The following is a 7,042-nucleotide window of genomic DNA, read 5'->3' on the forward strand; positions in this document are numbered from 1 at the left end:
GGAGCCAGCGCTGTCCGCAGACACTTCCGGGTCACATGGCCAGCGTGACAAGCTGCATCTGGCGAGCCAGCGCAGCACACGGAACGCCGTTTACCTTCCCGCTGGTAAGCGGTCCCTATTTATCTATTTGCACCCAAAGGTGCTTTCGAACTGCTAGGTTGGCAGGCGCTTGGGACCGAACGACGGGAGCGCACCCCGCCGCGGGGATTCGAACCGTCGACCTTTCGATCGGCAAGTCCTAGGCGCTGAGGCTTTAACCCACAGCGCCACCCGCGTCCCCTTTCATGAGGTTAAGAGGAGGTGCAAATTGCAATGCAATTTCTACCCTGTAACTTATTTAGAAAATAGGTAAAGGTAAAGGTACCCCTGCCCGTACGGGCCAGTTGTGTCCGACTCTAGGGTTGTGCGCCCATCTCACTTAAGAGGCCAGGGGCCAGTGCTGTCCGGAGACACTTCTGGGTCACGTGGCCAGAGTGACGAAGCTGCTCTGGCGAGCCGGCACCAGCGCAGCACACGGAAACGCCGTTTACCTTCCCGCCATAAAGCGGTACCTATTTATCTACTTGCACTTGATGTGCTTTCGAACTGCTAGGTGGGCAGGAGCTGGGACCGAAAGACAGGAGCTCACCCCGCCGCGGGGACCATGTGATCGGCAAGCCCTAGGCGCTGAGGTTTTACCCACAGCGCCACCCGCGTTAGAAAATAGCAATGCCCAAATACATGACAAGACTCAGGGTTGTACCCAGCATTGATGTTCTGCTCGCATGACAGAGCTTCCTATTCTTCTGCCCCATGGCTGTCTTGCATATCGCCCAAAAAAAATCTGCTCCAGAGGGTCAGGAATGCATGGGGAAAAGAGAGGAATGGGAAGTCCCATTGCATGAGCCTTTGGCGATCCCTCGTATCCAGTAAGATTGTCTTCCATAAACACGGTTTTAACAGTGAGTTCGTAAGTGAATGTGGAGGCCAATTCTGGATCCGGTCAGGGGAAAAGGGAGGCAGACTATGTTTAGGGCACCTTTTCTAGCCGCTCCCCCTTTTCGGGGTGAGCAGAGTGGGTCCTGTGTAGGGCTGCTCAGTCATGGATACAGCTGCTGAGCTGCTCAACTGCCTCTTTCCTTGAGTCAGAGTGACTGAATCTGTATCCGCCGCCCATTTGCCGGTTCATGACCGCCCCCCATGTGCCGGTTCAAACCCCCCATGTGCCGCTTCCAGATTTCACTGCCCCCGTTGCAGTTTGCCAATTGCCATGGGACTTTTGGGGGTTTGGGTTTAGGGTGGGTTTCTGGAAGACGCCTGCGCGTGAATTTGTTTTATGTGCGTACACCAGGGCACGCTGACCAATGCACAGTCTTTGCAGTAAGGCTATATTCCGATGGCATGAGTATCACGGCGACTGGTAGATTCTTATCTGCCGCAGCCTTCATCCGTCTTCACAGCCGTTGTAACATACTGCTTGTTGTCATCCGCCTCTGTTTGCCTGGCATCAGAGACAATACATAAAGATCACATCCATTTAAATCACAACGCTTACCCTCAAAGAATCTTGGGAGTTTTAGTTTAAGGGTCCTGGGAACTGCAACTCTGTGAGGTTTGTGCAATTAGCATGGATTAAAGTGCTTGTTGTCTTTCTCCATGGAGTTTTCTTGGCAGGGATACTGGAGTGGCTTGCCGGTTCCTCCTCCAGGTGGATCACATTTGGTCAAAACTCTCCACTATGACCTGTTCATCTTGGGTGCCCTGCTCATCATAGTTCATAGCTTCTCTGAGTTATTCAAGCCCCTTCGCCACGGCAAGGCAGTGATCCATGAAGGGGCTTGTTTAGTGATGTATGGAAGTGAGAGCTGGACCATAAAGAAGGCTGATCACCAAAGAATTGATGCTTTTGAATTTTGGTGCTGGAGGAGACTCTTGAGAGTCCCACGGACTGCAAGAAGATCCAACCTATCCATTCTGAAGGAAATCAGCCCTGAGTGCTCACTGGAAGGACAGATCCTGAAGCTGAGGCTCCAAGACTTTGGCCACCTCATGAGAAGAGAAGACTCCCTGGAAAAGACCCTGATGTTGGGAAAGATGGAGAGCACAAGGAGAAGGGGACGACAGAGGACGAGATGGTGGGACAGTGTTCTCAAAGCTACCAAACTGCGGGAGGCAGTGGAGGACAGGAGTGCCTGGCGTGCTCTGGTCCAGGGGGTCACGAAGAGTCGGACACGACTAAACGACTAAACAACAACAACAAAAGTGCTTGTTGCAAGAAATCCACTTCTTTTTTTAAAAATGGACTTTTGTGGGTTGGAAGGAGATGGGGAAATGGAAATGGTGGATCAAAGGGGAGATGTTTAACACCCCGCAAAGCAGTTAGAAATGAATGCTCCTTGTGATCTAACGTAGTATAAGCCCTGCACAAGCTTTGTGCGAGCAAATCAGGGCGAATGCTCGACAAACAGTTCATCTGGAGGCCCTCTCAATGGGAGTCGCTCCTTCTTACACGGCTCTCTGAATTTTTCTGACTGCACCAAACAGCTACGTTTGAAATAGTTAACAATGCCACATTCCCTCAGACTGCGCTGAAATCCTTCTCCATGACGTTTCTTACATTCTGTGATATATAATGACCCTGTCACATGTTAAACATTCCCTTACATCAGTACAAGAGGCCACGCACCGGGGCTGTTTTTCATTTCGCGAACATCTGGGCTGATGTGATCAGTGCGCCGCGGCCCCTGGGTTCTTGGGCTGTTCTGTGTGTGTGTGTGTGTGTGTGTGTGTGTTTTATTAATACTTGTGAATTACATCTCTCCTGCCATGTGCACGATGCTTCAGTTTGGCAGGAAACTTGCTGATAACTTCCATTAAGTCAGGCACAATTATTTCCATATCCCAGAGGTTGTCTACTGATGGGGGGGGGGGCGTGCTGGCTATCTGTTTTAAGGGCGCAAGAGCAGCTCTACTGGCAGGGCAGGATCAGGCCGTTTTGCAGCCTGAAGCAAAGGATGCGATGGTGCTCCTCACCCTGATTCCATGTATTGCGCACAATACGGCATCTCCAAATCTGTTCCGTGCGCTGTGGGAGAAGTGGCATTTTCCACACCATGGACAGCAGAAATAATGCGCAGCACAGTAACTAATCAGTGGCTGTGTACACACCATACATTGAAAGCACACACACACATCAGGACACTGGCAACTGTAGTTTGTGGGTCCTGGGAATTGTAGTTCTGCTGTTTATTAAAACATTTACATTCCACCTGTCTTCCAAGGAACACAAAGTGGAACACACCATTTCTCCCCTCCCCATCATCTCCTACAATGACCCTGTGAGGTAGGCTAGGCTGAGACCCAGGCTGAGTGGAGACTTCAATCCTGCTCCCTTGAGTTCCAGCAGGACCGGACTTTGGTAATTTCTCATAATTCAGCGCCCTATGTGAGGCCAAATTCTTGTGCCCCCGGATGGAACTTCTCAACTACAGATCTTCTCGGTTTTGCTCCCCCTCAGCTTGGCACCTTGCATGGGGGGGGGGGGGGACCTGCCCGCACCACCCTAAATCTGGCCTTGCTCCCAGGGCATCACTCTAGCTACAAAAGCGCACACCCTGCCCACACAGCGAAAGCAGGGTGAGTATTTGGGTGTGTGCATTGGAAATCCTCTTTCCTGTTCAGCTGCCGGAAGACCCGAATGCAAACAAGCAATTGTGCTAATCTGCAAATTAGCTCCCGTCAACTGAGCACAGATCGGCAAACAAATGTCCAGAACTGAACCGCCGTCGGGAGACGGGCAGCGCCTTCAGTCCCCGTTACAAAGGGACAGGGGTCGGACAATATCCCAGGAATGTTAATGCTGACAAGTGCATCACAAAACGAAAACAACTTCGGCCTTCTTATTTGTTTATTGACTGGGTCCTCTTGGGTCTGCCAACTCCGCCGCCGTGGGGACCTGACAGGTTAGCCCCCAAACCGGGAAGACATTCCTTGCCCAGCTCCGAAGCCTGGGGTTCCTGGCCATCAAAGGGCCGGCGCGGCCTCTGCGATGGCAGGTGACATTCATGGACCTGACAGAGGTCCACGAGGCCGTAGGGGCCTCCATTGTCTGCAAGACCTTTTAGTCCGCCTGCAGACTGCTTGTCTTGGGATTTGCGAGAGCTAATTGCTCCCAAGCCCCACCAGCGGGCAAGTGTCATTAGCTCACTTGTTCCGAGGGCGACACGCCACTCGGAAGCAATTGGTTTTGTCAACGTGCTCCTCCTTGCCCCAGGAACCCAGCTGGGGAAGGAACAGGTCCACGTGAATGGCCTTGTGCACAAGTATTCATCTCATCATCATCACCATCATCATTTTTAGTTTGTATACCGTCTTTCGGGAAGAAATGGAGGCAGTGAGAGATTTTACTTTCTTGGGCTCCATGATCTCTACAGATGGTGACAGCAGTCACGAAATTAAAAGACACCTGCTTCTTGGGAGAAAAGCAATGACAAACCTAGACAGCTTCTTAAAAAGCAGAGACATCACCTTGCCAACAAAGGTCCGTCTAGTTAAAGCTATGGTTTTCCCAGTAGTGATGTATGGAAGTGAAAGCTGGACCATCAAGAAGGCTGATCGCTGAAGAATGGATGCTTTTGAATTATGGTGCTGGAGGAGACTCTGGAGAGTCCCATGGACTGCAAGAAGATCCAACCTCTCCATTCTGAAGGAAATCAGCCCTGAGTGCTCACTGGAAGGACAGATCTTGAAGCTGAGGCTCCAAGACTTTGGCCACTTTGGCCCTGGAAAAGACCCTGATGTTGGGAAAGATGGAGGGCACAAGGAGAAGGGGACAACAGAGGACGCAATGGTTGGACAGTGTTCTTGAAGCTACTAAAAATGAGTTTGACCAAACTGCGGGAGGCAGTGGAAGACAGGAGTGCCTGGCGTGCTCTGGTCCAGGGGGTCAAAAAGAGTCGGACACGACTAAATGACTAAACAACAACAACATACCGTCTTTCTATCTTGCAACACTCAAGGCAGTTTACAAGCCGAAGAAACAAAAAATGCAAATCTTATAACAATCTACTGCAATGCAAAAATGTGATGGTAAAACAAAACTTTAAAATAAGCAAGCTACATCAAAAAAGAAACCAGAGGCCTACTTCCTGGGAATAACAGATCTGGGTATTCCGCAAAAGAGGAAGCGTATCTTTTTATATGCGATGGCGGCAGCAAGAGTTCTGATCGCAGCAAAATGGAAGAGTAATGAAATCTCCTCTATACAAGATTGGCTGCAAAAGCTGACAGAATATGCCGAATTAGACAGTCTATCAGAAAAAAATAAAGAATGAATCAAAACAGGAATTTGTCTCAAAATGGGAGGTTTTCAAAGAATATTTGAAAAATAAATATAGTAGTTTAAATTCTGTTGCAGCATTCAAGGAACTTCAGTAATAGTTGCAAGGTAGATATAAGAAATTAGATATATTAAGGAAAAGTTTAATTATGATAAAAGTGTGTATTGGCAATAAGTAATATGGAATCGAAATATGGAATGGACAGGAGGTTGGGTCTTTAGTGTTAAGACCAATTTATGCTTTATTGTTTGTTAAGAAAATTATGTGTCTATTGTTATTCCTGTGTGTAATTTGGTATTTGTGTTTTTTTCTTTTTTCTTGCTGTATCAATAATAATAATAATAATAATAATAATAATAATAATAATAATAATAATAGTATAAAATAATAATGATAATATCAACATAAAAAAGTTATACAGAAATCCACTCAGCAGTTACAATAAATAATTTCTAAACTATAATCAATAAAACAATGGAAAGCCACAGTACATAAAATAATACAATACAAATTGAGAAGCAGAGACTAGAGGGTGGAGCAAGGCAGGTGAAAGGAGGCCTTGCCTGACAAAGGGAAAGAAAAAAAGAAAATATCTTTGTCAAATACACAAAATTATTTAAGGAGTAAAAAAACATAGTTTGGATATTCTATACACAAAATTCCTAGAAAGACTTTACCTTCATATTCCATCTTTTTTCTTTCTTTTTACCATCACACTCTTTCTGTTCCACTAACCTGGTTAATTCACTTCCCTCTGTCTCTTTGCAGTTTCCATATTTCTCTTACATTTAAGTATTTCATTTTCTTTCTTAAAAATAACTGAATACAGATTACTTAAATGGGTAAAAACCTTTAGAAGGTAAAAACACACTTAAAAGATTTTGGTGCGCCCATATATATCTAATTCAAAACATAAACAATAACAAGCCGTAAAATAAAAGTTCATTTTGTCGAAATGAAACGGAAGCGACAGTAAGATGGAAAATTATGTTTGTTTTGGCATACTCCCACTTTATTTGTATTTGAAAAATTTCTCCTGCTTTTTCTAACTGCAATGTCTGTGATCTTCAAAACCAATCTCACGTAACGCTTCTGCTTCTATACTTAGTCGAGATAAGGTATCCAGCCTGCCTTGTTGCATAGTTTTTTCTGTTGGGGTTGTTAATTGACTTCAACTGAGGAAAGGAACGCTTGGCTGAGCTATTGGTGAACACGAGTGTTGAAAATATACGAAAGCAAATGTCCACGTTTGGAAAGGCACACTCAGCCTTGACTTCTGCAATTATTTTATAAAGTTCAGCACGGCTGAATTTTGTTTTTACATTTTTCGTTACACTGAGGAGTGAAAATGCTGGTGAAATTAGTGTTCAATGGGTATTTTTCATGGTGCCGCTCTTCCCTTCATGCCCTAAAGTAAAGGTAAAGGGACCCCTGACCATTAGGTCCAGTCGTGACTGACTCTGGAGTTGCGGTGCTCATCTCGCTTCATTGGCCGAGGGAGCCGGCATACAGGTTCCAGGTCATGTGGCCAGCAGGACTAAGCCGCTTCTGGCAAACCAGAGCAGCGCATGGAAACACCGTTTACCTTCCCACCAGAGTGGTACCTATTTATCTACTTGCACTTTGATGTGCTTTTGAACTGCTAGGTTGGCAGGAGCTGGGACCGAGCAACGGGAGCTCACCCCGTCGTGGGGATTCGAACCGCCGACCTTCTGATCGGCAAG

Source organism: Podarcis muralis, chromosome 1, assembly GCF_964188315.1.
Source record: "Podarcis muralis chromosome 1, rPodMur119.hap1.1, whole genome shotgun sequence".
Classification (NCBI taxonomy): domain Eukaryota; kingdom Metazoa; phylum Chordata; class Lepidosauria; order Squamata; family Lacertidae; genus Podarcis; species Podarcis muralis.